General features: G+C 45.2%; 1 protein-coding gene across 2 annotated transcripts in view; it reads right to left on the bottom strand.

Annotated features, from left to right (window-relative positions):
* The window catches only part of THSD4 (thrombospondin type 1 domain containing 4), a 975,100-nt gene extending 955,886 nt beyond the window's left edge, over positions 1 to 19,214 (bottom strand). For both annotated transcript variants that reach the window (XM_077470293.1, XM_077470292.1), the window contains exon 1: positions 18,968 to 19,214. The gene's annotated coding sequence lies outside the window, so the exon portion shown is untranslated. The remainder of the gene's footprint in view (positions 1 to 18,967) is intronic.
* Between the last annotated feature and the right edge of the window lie 334 nt (positions 19,215 to 19,548).

The raw sequence follows: 19,548 nt of genomic DNA on the forward strand, positions 1-19,548 counted from the left end.
GGATTAGTTATCACTTGCCTGACATGTTTTCAGGTTCATAGGCCTGAGTCTATGTTTTTAATTTGCCTGATGTGCCTCAGGTAACTTGGCCTTGCTAGTTTCTTCAGACTGGTACGTTTTCAGTCCAGCACAACATACATTTCTTTATTTTCATCTACACATTTGATCTCTTGGCAACACTCCACTGCAGGGTTACCTATCACGTTATGGGTGCCAAAGGATTGAGTTAATCGTTTGTAATTGGCTTGTATATAAGTGGCAAGTCTCCTCATCCGTTTCTCACATGACCACGTCATGAGTTCATACGTCGTGACATCTCACTATTCACTTGCCTGACATGTCCTTCAGGTTGCATAGGCCTGAGTTTACATTTTTAATTTGCCTGACATGCCTCAGGTAACTCGGCTTGGCTAGTTTCTTGTGACTGATACGTTTTCAGTCTGGTACAACGTACATTTCTTTTTATTGTCATTTCATACACGAGTCAGGTTCATATCTACACGTTTAGATCTCACAGCAACGCTCCACTGTAGGGTTACTTATCACGTTCATGGGTTCCAAAGGTTCATATGTCATGACATCGCACTTCTCATGTCACTTGCCTGACACGTCTTCAGGTTGCATAGGCCTGAGTTTACATTTTTAAATTTGCCTCACATGCCTCAGGTAACTTGGCCTTGCTAGTTTCTGGAGACTGACACATTTTCAGTTTACTTTGTCATTTATTCACCGTCACCTTTATATGAGTAGCGGTAAGGGAAGAAAGATTTTCCTTTTTTTAGGGTAGGTTGGGGTTCGTTTGGTTAACTCTTGTTTATGACAGTGTTCTTGTTTGCATAGGTCATGTCATAGGCAGCAGATATCGAAGACTTTGCCACCATCCATCCAGCTCCGGTTAGGGGTTCTGAACATGGTAGCATGGCCTCCTTGAAACCTCCCCATTCAGCTGTCATTCTGGCAGTGGCATAGGATCAGGTGGAGGGGTCTGTGTTATTTTGCTACTAAACTATCCTTTGGGTCCTAAAGCAGCCGTGGCCTTTGGATACTTTCGCAGCTTGATACTCTCCCATGTAGTATGCTGTCATGTAGTTGTCCACTATCTGAGCATTTTCCTCCTCATTGAAGTTTCCAAACAGGGTCCCGCCTATTTACAGGAACTAATGTCACTTTTCTCTGTGCTCACGTCCCTCTGATGGCAAGGGAATGGTAGGCTTGGTTATTGCACGGATAATCAGTCTACCTCAGGTGTTGTTCTATAGCAGATCTGGGTCTTTACTCTTTGTTGCATGTAGGCTAATTTGGCTGCCCTTTCAGTTCCATTTTTACATTCACTATAGGTTCAGCGGTGAGGTAGAGAATACAGCAGCAGATGCTCTGTCTTGTTTTAGTTACCCGACTTTTTCCAGCAGGTCCCACTCATGTACGCCTGTGCTACACCGTCCCGGCTTTTTCTGCTTCAGATGAAGCTTGATCAACACGTCATTGTTAGTTAAGCCTATGAAGGCTGGTGTCACGGCCTGGGATACCTTCCAGGTTTTTCCGTCTTGGTATCCTAGGTTCTTTTGTCACAAACATTCAATATCTACTTGCTTTCATTGCCTTTTTGCCACTCACAGCTCAAGCTTTCCACAAGCTGGTGCCCGGTCAGTCCTAGCCCAACTCATGATGGCAACAGCGGAAGTTCCCAGGGATAGGCCACATTTCCTTTCCCTAGTGTTGCCTTCTTCACTAGCGCAGTGCATGAAACATTGTCATACCCTGCTGCCATACCTAGGTTTGGCCATTCTTTTAGGATAGGTGTGGTTTTTGCTGCTTCTCACCAAGGGGTCCATGTTTCATGCTGGAGAAGTTAGGTAGGTGGAATTCAGCATGCATTTGCAGATACATCCCGGATCCACATGTTGAGATGTCACGGGCTTTCATGCGTTTGGCTGCTCAATGTCACATACGATTACTTTCAATTATATCTTTTACTAGTTCACCCTACTGTCTTATTTTTGCCCCCTTTTAGGCATACTGACCACGTGACCTTTGGCACACCCCAGGTCACTTTTCCTGTTTCCCCTCAGACCTTTCCTAATACGGTTTACTAGAGACTCAGAGTACAAATGGAAGGCTGACTGCAGGTCAGCCTGATTTTGTAGTAGGAGTCTGCATGTATTTAAATCCGCCCTCTATCCTCCTTGCTGTTGACGGTTTCTCTCGTGTCCCACCCACCCTTCCCCTTTTTTCCTGCTATTTCTTACTTTTACTTGGGTATGCCCCATTTTAGGCATACTGACCATGTGATCTTTGGCACACCCCAGGTCACTTTTCCCCCGTTTCCCCTCAGATCTTTAATAATACGGTTTACCAGAGACTCCTGGTTTATGTGCAATGAGTACATAGCAGTAGCAATCAGCAGGCTTTGTATAACTGAAATTGCAACCATCAGAGAGGTGGCAAGTCATTCCTCTTACCCTTTCACTTGCGTGTGTACACATTTCAGCTTGTGCTACTGAACTTTGTAAACGGGAGTTTTACAACTGGTAAGAAGACATAGTAAAATGTGTAGAAAAAGAACCTAGACCTCCATCTGTTGGCTCCAAAAATATAAATTATTATTATGTAACTTGACTATAACAAATACCCTCAGAAAGAAGATATACATACGACTATACACATTCTTGTGCTACATTTACAGCAAATATAGATTGGATGGAAAATCCAGGCACACATACATATCTGTCCATGTATGTAGTCACTGTGTATATTTTATTTGGTATCTTCTACTACCAGAAAGGCAAGAAGAACCTGCCAAACAAATTTATCATTTTGACTTGGTCATCAGCCTGTTAACCTTGTTTGGTCCAATTTAATGAATATTTCCAGATCACGTAAAGTGAACCGAAGCTTTGCCTATGTGCCCCACATACTTCCATTCACTCTCCTGCTCATCCATGCAGGTACTAGGACAATGAAAGGGATTCCAGGTTACGCTTCAAATGGAGGTTACACATGGGTCTGGACTGTCTTCCTGTCAAAATGTGACAGCCCTGGCCAATCGCCAGTCATGTGCTTTCCATCATCAGAAGTAATGGGAATATTTCTTCACTCTCATTGGCAATAAGTCAACGGAAGCAGAGTACTAGCTGCAGTGGAAACATACATTTGTGATGGTTTGCTTTAAAGACTGCACCTCATGATCCTGGCCCTAAACTGAGTTGAGCAGTGTGGTCTTTACATATATGGCCTACTATGGGCTTCTTTAACACAAAGGAGATACATGTACATTTTTTTTCCCCATTTTGGATAGAGCAAGGGAGGGTCTAACCCCTGACAGTTAATTTTTTGCCATCTGAGGACAACCCGAAATTTGGGATTTTCTTTTACTTTCACGTTCAAGGATAATGGTAAACAGGACAAATAGAGAGGGTGAATCTCCCTAATGGGGACACAGACCGCAATAAAACCCTGACAGGGGTTCTAATCCAGTTCCATGCGGTCCAAACTAAAAAAAAAAAAAGTCTTGCCTTTATTTGTACTTTAAAAGTATAATTAAAGGCAAAACTTTTTTCATAGTTTTGGATAGAGTAGAAAGCGATTAGAACACCTGTCAGTTTTTATTGCTCCCCGTTCGGGAGAATCAACCTCTTTATTTGTTCATTGAAAGTAAAAGAAAATCCCAAATTTTGGGTTGCCTCCAGAAAAGTAATGGAGGGAAAATCTTCCAATGGGGACACTAGCTCTGGTGACCTGGTCGGGGAGGGATTCCCTTAATTTGCAGGGATTTCCTCTCACTTCCTGTTTTGGCTATGGGACAGGAAGTGAAGGTAAATCTCCCCAATGGGACAAAGATGTAATGCCAATAGTTCTACTTTAATGTTACAAAGTACTCATACCAGTAATGAAACAAGTCATATCATTAGCCAATACCATCACTGCTGCTGCCCTACTGAGTCTTGGATGAGAGATGTTCTTCTTAAATAATTCATATGCATAAGCCATACATAGCGCCCAAGGCCGCGTACACACGCGCGGACTGTTTGCCCAACCTTGTTCGTCAAACAGTTTCGGCAAACAGTCCGCTCAAAATTTGCATGAGCGGACTTGCCCACACACGAGCGGACTGTTTGACGAACAAGGTTGGGCAAACAGTTCGCTCAACTTTTGAAATGAACGGACTCGCCCACGTAAGGAGGAGGCAAATCCGCCCATTTCGAGCGCGTGTACAGGTAGGCGGGGCCCGCGAAGGAGACGTCGCGGGCTCCGCCGCCTGGAATGGGCTTAAAGGGGAACCCCAACGCCGAAAAAAATCGGCGTGGGGGTTCCCCCAAAGTCCACACCAGACCCTTGTCCGAGCACGCTACCCGGCCAGCCAGGAAAGGGGGGCGAGCGAGCGCGCCCCCCCTCCTGAGCCGTACCAGGCCGCGTGCCCTCAACATGGGGGGGTGCCTTGGGGAAGGGGGGGCCGCGCGGCCCCCCCACCCCAAAGCACCTTGTCCCCATGTTGATGAGGACAAGGGCCTCTTCCCGACAACCCTGGCCGTTGGTTGTCGGGGTCTGTGGGCGGGGGGCTTATCGGAATCCGGGAGCCCCCTTTAAGAAGGGGGCCCCCGGATACCGGCCCCCCACCCTATGTGAATGAGTATGGGGTACAATGTACCCCTACCCATTCACCTGTGAAATAAAGTACAAAAAAAAAACACAACACAGGGAAAAAATATTTTATTGCACAGCTCCGGGGGTCTTCCGTCTTCGGGGGTCTTCTCGCCGGACTCCTCCGCTATCTGTGTGTAGCTCTTTTACTAGCGGAGGAGTCCGGCTTTCTTCCTCCCCGCCGCCGGCCTCTTCTCCCGACTTCGGGGGTCTTGTCCCCCTCTTCGGTTCTTCTGCCGGGCCACCGCGCCTTCTTGTAGCTCTTTTACAGGCGGTGGCCCGGTCTTCTGTCGTCGCCGCCGCCGCCGCCTTCCGTTCTTGTTCTTCTTCTTGTTCTTCTTCTTCTCCTGGAGATGTTGACTCGACGAGCTCTCCGGCCGGAATGGCAGAGCCGCGCTGTGCGGTCACTTATATAGTGACAATGGGGCGGTGTCACATGGTATATGTCACATGGGTTGGTCACATGGTGACCCCGCCCCCTTACGATGTCATAGTCCCCATGTGACATCAACCCATGTGACCAACCCATGGTCACTATATAAGTGGCAGCGGAGCGTGTCCCTGGCATTCCGGCCGGAGAGATCGTCGAGTCAAAAGAAGAAGAAGAAGAAGAAGAAGAAGAAGAAGAAGAAGAAGAAGAAGAAGAAGAAGAAGAAGAAGAAGAAGAAGAAGAAGAAGAAGAAGAAGAAGAAGAAGAAGAAGAAGAAGAAGAAGAAGAAGAAGAAGAAGAAGAAGAAGAAGAAGAAGAAGAAGAAGAAGAAGAAGAAGAAGAACGGAAGGCGGCGACGACGACAGCGGCGACAGAAGACTGGGCCATCGCCTGTAAAAGAGCTACAAGAAGGCGCGGTGGCCCGGCAGAATAACCGAAGGCGGCGACAGAAGAACGGAAGACGGCGACAGAAGACCGGGCCACCGGACCAGGCGCGGTGGCCCGGCAGAAGAACCGAAGAGGGGGACAAGACCCCCGAAGTCGGGAGAAGAGGCCGGCGGCGGGGAGGAAGAAAGCCGGACTCCTCCGCTAGTAAAAGAGCTACACACAGATAGCGGAGGAGTCCGGCGAGAAGACCCCCGAAGACGGAAGACCCCCGGAGCTGTGCAATAAAATACTTTTTCCATGTGTTGTGTTTTTTTTTGTACTTTATTTCACAGGTGAATGGGTAGGGGTACATTGTACCCCATACTCATTCACATAGGGTGGGGGGCCGGTATCCGGGGGCCCCCTTCTTAAAGGGGGCTCCCGGATTCCGATAAGCCCCCCGCCCGCAGACCCCGACAACCAACGGCCAGGGTTGTCGGGAAGAGGCCCTTGTCCTCATCAACATGGGGACAAGGTGCTTTGGGGTGGGGGGGCCGCGCGGCCCCCCCTTCCCCAAGGCACCCCCATGTTGAGGGCACGCGGCCTGGTACGGCTCAGGAGGGGGAGCGCGCTCGCTCGCCCCCCTTTCCTGGCCGGCCGGGTAGCGTGCTCGGACAAGGGTCTGTTGTGGACTTGGGGGGAACCCCCACGCCGATTTTTTTCGCCGTTGGGATTCCCCTTTAAGCCCATTCCAGGCGGCGGAGCCCGCGACGTCTCCTTCGCGGGCCCCGCCTACCTGTACACGCGCTCGAAATGGGCGGACTTTCCGAGCGGGAACAGTCCGCTCATTTCGAAAGTACAGCGGACAGGCCCACACACGGGAGGACTGTTCGCTCAAACACAGTTTCAGCGGACAGTTTTTCGGAATTTCCGAAAGACTTTGTCCGTCCAACTGTCCGCTGAAACTGTCCGCTGAAAGCCCACACACGAGCGGACTGTCCGCCCAAACACTGTTCAGCGGACAAGGTTGGGCGAACAGTCCGCCCGTGTGTACGCGGCCCTAGAGGTATTGTTGATCTTTGACCTACTTGGTGTTTCAGATAACCTGACAATAAACAAACAATGTCTCTTGACTACTAGACATATCAAATGAGGTTGCCACAAATGTATTGGATATGGCAGTGAGGCCTGAAAAACTTCAGTTCTGTAATACTAAATTATAATGTATGTGGAATCTAAGAATATCTGTAAAGAGATTTTCTGTAGGAGTTTCCTATATAAATCACAATATTTATTGGACACTGTGGACATTTCAAGGAGTAAAATAAAAGGACAACTAACGATTGTGGGTGCAAGTATCTTGGATTTCAAGTATTTCACCCAGAACCAGCACGAGGGACACTTGGGATTAAATGCCATCCCTGGTGCTGATTTTTTATTTATTTTTTTACAAATAAAGTTTTACCTAAACTTAGGCTCGAAGAGGGAAAACTTTGGGGCTATTATACACACACATTAGTCACCAATTAGAAACAGATGCAGGGCAAGAATTTAAACTTCACTGGCTGCATGCTTATTTCAGGTCACAGATCTGCACTTTTAAAGCCTATGCGTAGCTAATTGTGCCGATTCCTCTTCTGCTAGTAGAAATTCTCATCTGTCCATGCCCACCCATGGAAGTAGGGGTGGGTGGAGGGAGATGGATAGGAGGAGGAATCAGCACATCCCACTGACTGTAAGACCCCTTTCACACCACACCGCTGATAGCGTGGGCGGTAAAACGCCGCTATTTTTAGCGGCGTTTTACCGCCGGATTTGCGGCGCATTTCGCCCGCTAGCGGGCCGCTTTTACCCCCCGCTAGCGGCCGCGAAAGGGTTAAAACTGCCGGCAATAGCGGCGTTTTGCCGGCGGGATTACAGCGCTGCCCCATTGATTTCAATGGGGAGCAGCGGCGGAGGAGCGGTAAACACACCGCTCCTTCACCGCTCCAAAGAAGCTGCTGGCAGGACTTTTTTCTGACGTCCTGCCAGCGCACCGCTGTAGTGTGAAAGCCCTCTGGGCTTTCACACTACAAACAATGGTGCAGCTTCTTTAGGGCGTTTTGCAGGCGCTATTTCTAACGCTATAGCGCCTGCAAAACGCCCTGGTGTGAAAGGGGTCTAAGTTATGTCCCTTGTGCTGATCTTTAGGTTTTTTGTTTTACCGTATCTTAACTTAGGCTTTAAATCAGCTTCCATGTACCTGTCCTTACAGGCTCGTTAAAGTCATTCAGTGCGCCCGAATGCAGAGCGCATATGCCTGGGATGTCACCAGCCACTGAAATTGTGAATATCTCCTAAACAGAGATATTTATTGTACCAACAGGTTAGACTTATAAATTTACCTGTAGGTACAAGATTAAAAGCAGAGTTTTTCTGCCACTTTAAAAGACAGAACTATATAATCTATATTATTTGCCTGCCTGGCATGAATTGTCTCATGCAATACTTGGTATGGGTGAGCGCTGAAATCCTCTATAGCACCATTCGTGGTGAGTTCATATTTTATGTATATGCATGTGTGTATGCACCCCAAATATTTTTACATCTTTTTGTCTATATCTTATTCTAATTGAAGTTTGTTCTTCTAACTAGAAATACAGAAGCTAATGAAGAAGCGACATTTACAGTCACGAACATGTAGAGCAATTTTAATTCTTCAAGGACCTTTGAACACCCAAGAGCTGATGCCATACAGTAAAGTCCACAGGAATTATACAAGTGGTATTCTCAATGGGTCCTTCCCTATGTACAAAATTGTGTGTTTTATTAAATGTGCACTGTATACATTTGTAATTTATGTGAACTATTAAAATTTGTTATATTTTTCTATATGTGCCATCAAAGTAAATTTTTCCTATTACTCAACTTTCTCAATTTGTTAGGATGTGGCACATGTGTACTTGGGGTGTCTGATTGCCACCCCAGAGCACAGCAATCAATTCTGTCTCACACAATACTTATTACATAGTATACATGTAGTGACAGTACTAAATAACCAGCACGTGTGTAATGTGACATCCCCACCATCATTTGATGTGGATAATAGATCTGGAAATCAAACAGTTTGGCAAAGACTGGCTGAAAAACTGACATATCTTGTTTCAGCTGAACCCTATAATAAAATAACAACAATAATACTAAAAATAATAATAGCACATTTTTTATTAATTTGTGTATTTTTTTTCCCAAAAAAGTTTGAAAGACTGCAGCACAAATACAGTGCGACATAAAATATTGCAACGACTGCCATTTTATTCTCAAAGGTCTCTATAATATAGAAAGAAAGAGAAAGAAAGAAAGAAAGAAAAGAGAAAAACAAAAAACAAAAAGAAAAGAGAAAAAGAAAAGAGAAAAAAAAGAGAAAAAGAAAAGAGAAAAAGAAAAGAGAAAAAGAAAAGAGAAAAAGAAAAGAGAAAAAAATAAAAAATTATATATTATATTTATTATATATATATATATATATATATATATATATATATATATATAGAAATAACAAGTGTCAGAAAAAGGCCTTAAAGCGGGAGTAAACCCATCGATTTAATAGTTTCAAAAAACAGTTACATTCTAACATGCTAACTGTCACATTGGTTGAGTTCTCAACCAAACTGTCAAACCATCCAATGGCTGGTGTCATAACTGATCACAAGTTCAGCATTATGGCAGTTGAAGCTTAAACAGATGCCAAGATGGCAGCTTCCATGGCTGGAAACGATAGGAGGGTTTACTTCCACTTTAAGTAGTTAAACTGACCTTATTTGCAGACCGAAGTTCATCGCTTTGATCGTTAAAAGAACAGAAGGTTAAATTCTCATTGTTTCATTTTATCTCTCTTGCAGTGCTTTGTTGATAAACATTGTCAGCTGCTTTTTTTTTTTTCCTTTTGACAGCTGTGAGCAAAACAGCTCAGCACTTGCATTAATCATGGAAATGATGGATTAAAGCGGTTCTTCACCCTAAAGGGGAAGTTCCGCTAGTATTATCCCTCCCCCCCTCCGGTGCCACAATCGGCACCTTTCGGGGGGGAGGGGGGTGCAGTTACCTGGATAATCCAGGTAACTGCACCCACTTCCAGCCAGACCGCTGCATGGCTCCGCCCACCGCCGCATGGCTCCGCCCCCCCCCCCCCCCCCCCGTTGTGTTCTGGGAAACACACAGTTCCCAGAGACACAGCGGGGAACCAGAGCAGCGCGACTCTCGCATGCGCAGTAGGGAACCGGCAGTGAAGCCCTCTTGCTTCACTTCCCGATTCCCTGACAGAGGATGGCGGCGGTGGCTGCAGCGAGACGAGCGATTGCTCGTCATCTGCCGCCGACATCGCTGGAACCTGGGACAGGTAAGTGTGATATTATTAAAAGTCAGCAGCTGCAATATTAGTAGCTGCTGGCTTTTAATATTTTTTTTTTTGTGCAGCTCCTTCCTCTTTAAGATTGTGTGGGAGGTTAAATCGAGATCGCAATTTTGTTAACGATTAATCGTGCAGCTGTACTGAAGATACTCATGTGCAATACTTTAAACAAAACAACCAAATTCTTCTGCCATCCAAACCGAATTCAAATACACAATTTCCTTCTCTGTGCTTTATTTCCGGCCCAATTAATCAATGTGCTCTAACTAATGAAGGGAGGGTGCATGACTTGGTTCCATACATTCCACTAATATAATGTACTTTTCTTTCCCCAATATCTATGGCCCTTTATGAGCTGCAGAGCTAGATTTATTTTAAAGTCTATTAGCACAGAGGCTTAGGGGTTATCACTCCTGTCTTACAAGACTAAGGTCCTTGGTTTGAATCCCAACTAGAACACTACCTGCATGTTTTCCCTGTGCATGCATTTCCTCCCACACTTCAAAGACATGGTGGTAAATTAATTTGCCAGGGTCTAAATTGTCCCTAGTGTGTGCATAATATTATATATATATATATATATATATATATATATATATATATATCCATCCTGTGAATCCCTGCAGCAAGAATATGGACTCCTGTGGCATGAGATTGACAGCTGTCATTGTATTGTAGGGGCTGGGCAGCTACCTGCTAATCCCAGCTGCTATCTGCTCACAGTGGACAATCAAATCTGCTATCTGCTCTTAACTATCAATCAAAGCCGCCGTCTGCACACTGCTGCCAATCCCAGAAACCAGTCGATTGTTGTCACTGGGATTCACAGTGTGGCTATACAACCGTGCAAATGGAGCCTTAGATTGCCAGTCCCTTTAGGGCAGGGACTGATGTGAATGTATTTGTATAGTGCTGCATGAACTTTGGGCACTATATAAATATCTGTAATTCAAATACTGTATTTTCCTTTAATTTCCCTAGTTAGTATGGCCCCTTACAAGTTACAGTTGGTAAGGTTGAATAAAGACACCAGTCCATCCTGTGGTGTGTGTGAGTTTAAGGCAATATTAAATCCCATAACCCTGTATGTTGTGATTGTTAAGATGACCATCAAAATTTTTTTTTGAAACTAGCGACACTCCCTGCTGATGATCACTTCTTGTGGAAGGGGGTTCCAAATCCCCACCGCTCTGACAGTAAAGAACCCTCTATGCAGTTTAAAATGCTTCTCTTCCAGTTTTAATGAATGGCCGCACATCTTTTGAACCTCCCTGCCAGTGAAATTATTTTTTCTTATGCTAGGGTTCCTTGAGCCAGGGACCAGGGCTGGACTGGGACAAAAATTTGGCCCTGGACTTCATCCAGACCGGCCCACTTTAATTTTGCAAACACGCAAAAAACAGTATATAAACTGTACGCAATTGCTCAAAAAAGCCCCCCTTACATCAGGGTCCCCAGAGAGCCCCTCCTTACATCTGGGTCCCCAGAGAGTCCCCCAATTACATCAGGGTCCCCAGAGAGCCTCCCCTTACATCAGGGTCCCCAGAGAGTCCCCCAATTACATCAGGGTCCCCAGAGAGCCTCCCCTTACATCAGGGTCCCCAGAGAGCCCCTCCTTACATCTGGGTCCCCAGAGAGCCCCCCACTTACATCAGGATCCCCAGAGAGCCTCCCCTTACATCAGGGTCCCCATATAGCCTTCCCCTTACATCAGGGTCCCCAGAGAGCCCCTCTTACATCAGAGTCCCCAGAGATCATCCACCTTACATCAGGGTACCTAGAGAGCCAACCCCTTACATCCGGGTCCCCACAGAGCCCCCCCTTACATCCGGGTCCACAGAGAGCCCCTCCTTACCTCAGGGTCACCAGAAAGAGGGCAGGTAGTGGGCCGGGACCCTGTGGTTGGGGACTCCTGGACTGACTCGGGGCTATGGGCCCCAGATTCGGGGCTATAGCCCCAAAAGTCCCCCCCAGCGATGCCACTGGCTGTCACTGAAACCAGCCCACTGAGCCATCGGCCCACCGGGAAAATCCCTATAGTCCCTATGGCCAGTACATGCCTGCCAGGGACTGATGTGAATGTAAATTGTCAGTACTATATAAACAGCTATTACCTTAGAATAAATCACAAGCGCTGCACCATTACAGAATGGAAGAGCTGAGTTTGACATCTATATGACCAATTTACTAAAGTGTCAGAAGTGGTGAGAGGTATTGAACATAGAAACCCAATCATATGCAGGGGACATAAAAAAAAAAAAATCGGCTAAAATGAACAGGGGTTCACTCCACACTTTAGTCAATCAGGATCCTAATGAATGAGGGGTTACACCACTGATCTTTTGCCGATTGTCTGACGTTTGAGTACTGTAGATTTTCACTTTTTTTTTTCCATTGTTGTTTATGATATGCAATATATTTTGTAGGTATACTATGTAATAATGATGTACTGTTTACTCATCAGTTAATATATTTATTATATGTTAATAGAATTATAAAATATGTATATATTCATGAAGAAGCCCAATCTGGGCGAAACGTGTCAATCCCACCACCGTTCTGTTGACTGTATGGAAAATTGGGCAGCATTGTATTTCTATACTTCTTCTATGGATTAAAACATTTTGTCTTTAAACATATCTTCATCTTGTCTAATACTGGTTCTGGCACGTAAAACCAACTAATTGTTATTTTTTTTGGTATTTGATCACCTCTGCAGTTTTTATTTTTTAAACAAAAATGAACGACAATTTTGGAAAAAAAAAAAAAAACACAATTTTTTACTTTCTGCTAGAATACAAATCCAATCATTTAAAAAAAATTAATCTAAATTCTTCATCAATTTAGGCCAATATGTATTTAACTACATATTATTGGTAAAAAATAAACAAAATAAAAATGTATATTGATTGGCTTGCACAAAAGTTACATCGTCTACAGACTATTGGATAATTTTATGGAATTTTTTTTTTTTGTAGAAATGACAACAATAAACGATTTTTAGCAGGACTGCGACATTACGGCAGACAAATTGTACACTTGACACTTGTTTGGGGGGGGGGGGGGGGGAGCAGTGACACAAATACAGTAGAGCTGCATGATTATTCATTAAAGAATAAAGATTGTGATTCTAGCCCCCCTCATGATCTTAAAACAGCATTTCCTAGATTCAGTGCAGAGAGTTCTCTGCTCACTGCTGACAGCTGTCAAAATAAAAAAATAAAAACAGGCAGTCTGCCAATTTTATCACAACATAACTCAGGTGGAGATAACTATAAACATTGTAACATTTAGTTCTTTTAGCTCAAAAGGGATTTCGGTCTGTAAATAAGGTCAGGTAAACCACGTAATAAACCTTTTTCTGACATTTGATGCTTACAAGTTAAAAATCTGTATTTTTTGCTAGAAAAATTACTTAGAACTCCCAAACATTATAATATTTTTTTTTTTAGCAGAGACCTTAGAGAACAAAATGGCAATTGTTGCAATATTTTATGTCACACTGTATTTGCACAGCGGTCTTTCAAACGCTATTTTTTTGGAACAAATGCACTTTCGTTTTTTTTTTTTTTTTTCATTAATTAAACAGTAAAGTCAGCCCAATGTTTTGGCATAATGTGAAAGTTGTTGTGATTCTCATTTTAGCCAAAATTGTTAATATCTAAAACACAGTGATCAGTGCTAAAAATATGCACCGTTACTGTACTAATGACACTGGCAGGGAAGGGGTTAACATCAGGGGTAATCAAAGGGTTAACCGTTTAACGTTCTGCTCCACCGTTTGGTAGAGCACATTTTGAGTCACGCTAACTCATTGAAAAAATGTGGACTTTAACCACTTTGCGCCCACCCTATAGCTGAAAGACGGCTACAGAGCGGACGCTAACTGCCGGGAGGCCGTCCCTGGTTCCCCGGGTGCGCATCGGGGAAGTTCTGTGCTGGCCGTGTCCCTCTGACATAGCCAGTCACAGATCGCTGTAAACGGCCAATAACAGTGTGTCCAATGAGAACATATGAGATCATCTCTCAGCGCCGCTCTCCCTCCTCACACAGACAGCGTGTGAGAAGGGAGAGATCAGCGGCCATAAGGGAAAAAAAACGCCATCCGCCCCAGTGCCATCCTCCCCCAGTGCCACCTGCCCCCAGTGCCACCTGTTGTCAGCACCATTTGTCCCCAGTGCCATCTGTCATCAGTGCCACGTATCAGTGCCATTTGTCATCAGTGCCACGTGTCAGTGTCACGTGCCATCTGTTGTCGGTCTTTTTTCATTTATAGCGCAAAAAATAAAAACCCCAGGAGGTGATCAAATACCACCAAATGAAAGCTTTATTTGTGGGGAAAAAAAGGACAAAAAATGAATTTGAGTACAGTGTTGCATGACTGAGTAATTGTCATTCAAAGTGTGAGAGCACCGAAAGCTAAAAATTGGTCTGGGCAGGAAGGGTGTTTAAGTGCCCAGTAGGCAAGTGGTTAAAAGGCTAAGTGCATCCCTAGGGAGTGCTTTTTAACTGTGTGGGAGATTGTTTGACTGGGGAAAAGAAAGATCCGTATTCCTGCTTAGTACTAACAGAACGGTGATCTGCCTTGTTTACATAGGCAGATCGCTGTTCTGCCTCCTCCGGGAACGATTGCTGGTGGCGCCCAGATTGGCTCCCCCTCTGGCCAATCAGTGCGCAATTGCGCCTCCGGCAGGGGGTGCATGCACACCCCCCGGAGCTAATGCACGGAACGACGTACAGGTACGTTGTTTCGCGCACCCGGCGGCCTTGCCACAGTAAATGTGCGAAAGGCAGTCCAGAACCAGTTTTAAACACCAGATTCTTTCCCAGGTAATCCCACGATCAGCTCAGGAATGAATCCCCCCACCATAAACATAGTAACTCATAGCCTGGGACTAGAACATTCCTTCTGGGGGATAAATCATCACTATCCTCTTCTTCCCTCCCTGAGACCTCTGAAGTTTCCTGTCACCTGTTTTCCTCTTATCTGCTATGCTTGATTTACAATGAATGCTGGCAGATCTTATAAAAAAGCCGTCTTCCAGGTAGATGAAAATGAGCCGTATGCAGACTCCCAGCGTTCTACAGACAGCTTTTTAATCTGAGGATTTATCGCTACTCCAGTGCCCCCGAGCAACGCTACTCGCCTTTACCTGCATGTTTCAGAAGACGGGAGCGAGATCCACACTAATGAAAGGATTAGAAGACTCAGCACTACTACAGCTCCTGAAGATCCAGAGGGGCCACGGTGAGAACCTACCACCCCGAGAGGTGCCAACCCCCCCCGCCCACAAATCACCCACCATCGCCCAGAACTGCGCAGCTGCCAATTATGCTCAAAGGAGCGAATGGCATTGTAAAGTCAAATAAGTCCTCTGCTATTATTTATATAGGTCTTGCTTTGCTAAGTTTTTCGATTTTTCTCCGATCCATAGTTGACAACCCATTTGATCGATAATGTCACACACACACAGGGAAGTAGATTTACATTGATAGTTAAGATACGTTTAAAATGAACGACTGTATATTTACATACATATTATTAAATATACACACACATATATATTATATGTTAATAACTATTAATATATAATAGTGTGTGTGTGTGTGTGTATGTACTATATTATTATATATATATATATATATATATATATATATATATATATATTCTCACCGCATCTCTGTTTGCACCATGGGACCTCAGAATCCAATCGATCAAAATACAAACGCATTCATGAAAAGCTGCAACAAATCTGATCGAAACTAAATCTTTTATTTTCCCCCTTTAATCTTTATTTATTTTTAAGCAATATACAAATAAAATTCCTTACACGGTTGCAAAAATCTCCAAAACATGTAATACAACATAAAACAAAAAAAACAAAACAAAAAAAAGAGACAAAAAAAATAACTATATGATTGAAACTAAAACGTAATCGATCGGAAGGGAAGTTATGGTTGTTCAATTGTTTGCAGATTTTGTCACTTTGTTAGAGTCACACATCAATCTGACACCATAAACCTCACCACACACTGCCATCTGTCCGTACAATCTTTTAATATGAGGACAATCTAACCATTCAGTTTCTACCCAATCAGGCAGGTCCATGCACTATAGTTTTTGGTAGATCACACGCATTACAATCTGACTGTACGGCTCCATTCACATTAGCGCGTCTCCAAAGTCACATGATTTCCAGTGCGACTTTGGAGCGGCTTTGCACTCTATGGATCTAAGTCACATCAAAAGTTGCACCAAAGTAGTGCAGGCACCTTTACAAAGTCGCTGCGACTTAGAGTCACACTGATTTGAACAGATGTCATTGAAAAGAATGGGCTGCAATTTGTCATGCGACTTTGATGTCCAACGTGTGTATGGAGTCTGCATCTGCCAAAAACGTTATATTGCACAGACCTGGCTGATTGGATACACATGGATTGGTTAGATTACGAAGGTCCTCATAATACATAGTATTGGCAAATCTAAAGAGGATTGTATGAAGATTGTAGGGACAGATTGTAGTGTGATGATGACCCCAAGATTGACCATATACTATACAATTTGGTTGCACAATCGTATTTAGATTTACCAAAATTATGTTATATGAGGACAAACCTACATGATACATCCAATTTATATCGAATCAGGAAGACCCTTGTACTACATAGTTGGTAGTAGATTGTACAATGTATGGTCACCTTAAAGCAGAACTAAGATTAGAAACAAAAAAATTGTGAACAGACAGGGTCATTATTGCAGCTATGCAAAGACTCTTCTACAATAAAGTACACCTGCCTATTTACTATCCTCTGCAGAATGTATCATGAGCTGCGCATGCACAGCTCAGTATAAATCCAGGCACACTGAGAATGTGACGTCATCCCGCACTGGCAAATTAAAATGGTCAAAAACCAGCATCCAGAAAACCCGCAAAAAGATGTCAGCGCTGGCGAGGGACTTTCACAGACATCGGACGGTTGGAACTAAGGTAAGTATGTGTACCTTTTTTTAGTTCCACTTTAGGGATGGTAATGATTGCACATGCTGGCCAATCACAGGAGTTCATCAAAACGGAAGCTGCCAGAATCTGGAGCAGTGGTGCATGGCATCCAATCAGCTTCTAGTTTGAATTTTCAAAGCGTAAAAAAAACAATTGGCAGACAGGATTTCTAATGCAGAATATTTCTCTTGCATTAAAGCTTCATACCTGCCTGTACGCCATCTGCCCACAGTTCAATGTATAATATTCCGCAATGCTGAGAGTAATCAACCCCGCCACATGTGTGGGAGGGACATTATCTCAGACGGGCCAATGGAAATGGCAGAGGATGGGTACCCAGAAGCCGACCCAGCTGAACATGGCAGTGGCCGGTGAGAAGCCACCAGGACACCACAACGCTGGAGAGAAGGGGAGTCTAGTTCCACCTAACCTAAACTAGAAGCTGATTGGCTGCCATACATAGCTGCTCCAAATTCCTAATTAAAGCATTAGTAAACCGCATGTGGTGGAAAAAGAAAAAATTCCCCGCAAGGCAATGTCATAATGTGCTAGTATGCATTGCATACCAGCACATTATCATATACCTACCTTAGAATGAAGCCCTCTGGCACTGCGATGCCACAGCAGAGGGCTGACATTTTTCCTTTGGCTACATGAGTGGCCGGGGGCGCAAGGACACCACTCTAGCACATGCGCGGCAGTCGTCATTTACGGCACAGGCTCAGAAGGTCCGGCACCGTAAGCCAAACCTTCAGACCTTCAAATCGCTCAGAATATTTCCTAAACTGTGCAAGATATTCATAGAATCTACAGGTGAGACTTACTATAGACTTACCTGTAGGTACAAGTGGTGTAACAGAGTTTACTAGCACTTTAAAACAAAGCAGATGCAGAAGTAGTGCGGTCGCCCATAGCAACAAATAAAATGCCACTGATGCCAGTCTGGTTGCTAGGCAACACTTCCACTATGGTATTCACAGATCAGCTATACTATATACGGTATAACACATGGATCGTGTGCAACTGACACAAACCGCAACTACATTACATATCAGACACATCAAATCTTCCTACACAGATCACTGATCAGAGGGATTCCCCAGTTCCTGGTATAATCATACACACTACATGGAGGGCGCACGGTACATGGAGGGTGCGCATTACATGGAGGACGCCCGCAGTATATGGAGGGGTGTACAGTACAGAACATGGGGGGTGCACAGTATGTGGGGAGGGCACAGTACAGGGGGGGTGCACAGTACAGGGGGGGTGCTCAGTACATTGGGGGTGCTCAGTACATGGGGGGTGCTCAGTACATGGGGGGTGCTCAGTACATGGGGGGTGCTCAGTACATGGGGGGTGCTCAGTACATGGGGGGTGCTCAGTACATGGGGGGTGCTCAGTACATGGGGGGTGCTCAGTACATGGGGGGTGCTCAGTACATGGGGGGTGCTCAGTACATGGGGGGTGCTCAGTACATGGAGGGTGCTCAGTACATGGAGGGTGCTCAGTACATGGAGGGTGCTCAGTACATGGAGGGTGCTCAGTACATGGAGGGTGCTCAGTACATGGAGGGTGCTCAGTACATGGAGGGTGCTCAGTACATGGGGGGTGCTCAGTACATGGGGGGTGCTCAGTACATGGAGGGTGCTCAGTACATGGAGGGTGCTCAGTACATGGAGGGTGCTCAGTACATGGAGGGTGCTCAGTACATGGAGGGTGCTCAGTACATGGAGGGTGCTCAGTACATGGGGGGTGCTCAGTACATGGGGGGTGCTCAGTACATGGGGGGTGCACAGTACATGGGGGGTGCACAGTACATGGGGGGTGCACAGTACATGGGGGGTGCACAGTACATGGAGGGTGCACAGTACATGGAGGGTGCACAGTACATGGAGGGTGCACAGTACATGGAGGGTGCACAGTACATGGAGGGTGCACAGTACATGGAGGGTGCACAGTACATGGAGGGTGCACAGTACATGGAGGGTGCTCAGTACATGGAGGGTGCTCAGTACATGGAGGGTGCTCAGTACATGGAGGGTGCTCAGTACATGGAGGGTGCTCAGTACATGGAGGGTGCTCAGTACATGGAGGGTGCTCAGTACATGGAGAGCACAGTCAGCCCACCTGCCCATCACTTACCTGCAGCCAGCTGTCTCCTAGGATCGCTCACCCTCCAGATCCTCCAATTCTCAGGCTATCCAATCAATGAGAACTTTTAGAGTTAAGGAGCGGCAGCCCCGCAGATTCCGAGCCGTCCCTCCAGCGGGAGAGATGAGTCCGGGCGAGGAAAGTGCATGCAGGTTCACTTCAGTTCCCTGGCAACTGCACGCTATGGGAGGAAGGAACGTGTGTCCGCACAGCCCAGTCCCGCACTACTCTCATCTATGGGCACTGTCAGCGCACACAGCGGACTCTACACCGCCACCTGGCGGAGGATAAAGATTATGGCAGCAGAGGAGAATCCCAGGTCATGTCTGGGTTTATAGAATGACAAGGTAGTAAACACTGGGTGGATAGAATTTCGAATGAAAGAAAAATCTTAGGTTAGGAAAATGTATACAAAAAGTCTCAACACATTCTTAGGCAAGCCATGCATGATTCATTTTTTTCATTCAATCATTGGGTTGAACATAAAAAATATTAGCCGATTCTCCCATCCCCCGGTAGAAAAACAGAAAACTGAATATCAAATACTTACCGCAATTTTCTTTTCCTGATGA

Source organism: Lithobates pipiens, unplaced genomic scaffold (genome assembly GCF_037356315.1).
Source record: "Lithobates pipiens isolate NorthernLeopardFrog02 unplaced genomic scaffold, aLitPip1_a1.2 Scaffold_8, whole genome shotgun sequence".
Taxonomy (NCBI): Eukaryota; Metazoa; Chordata; class Amphibia; order Anura; family Ranidae; genus Lithobates; species Lithobates pipiens.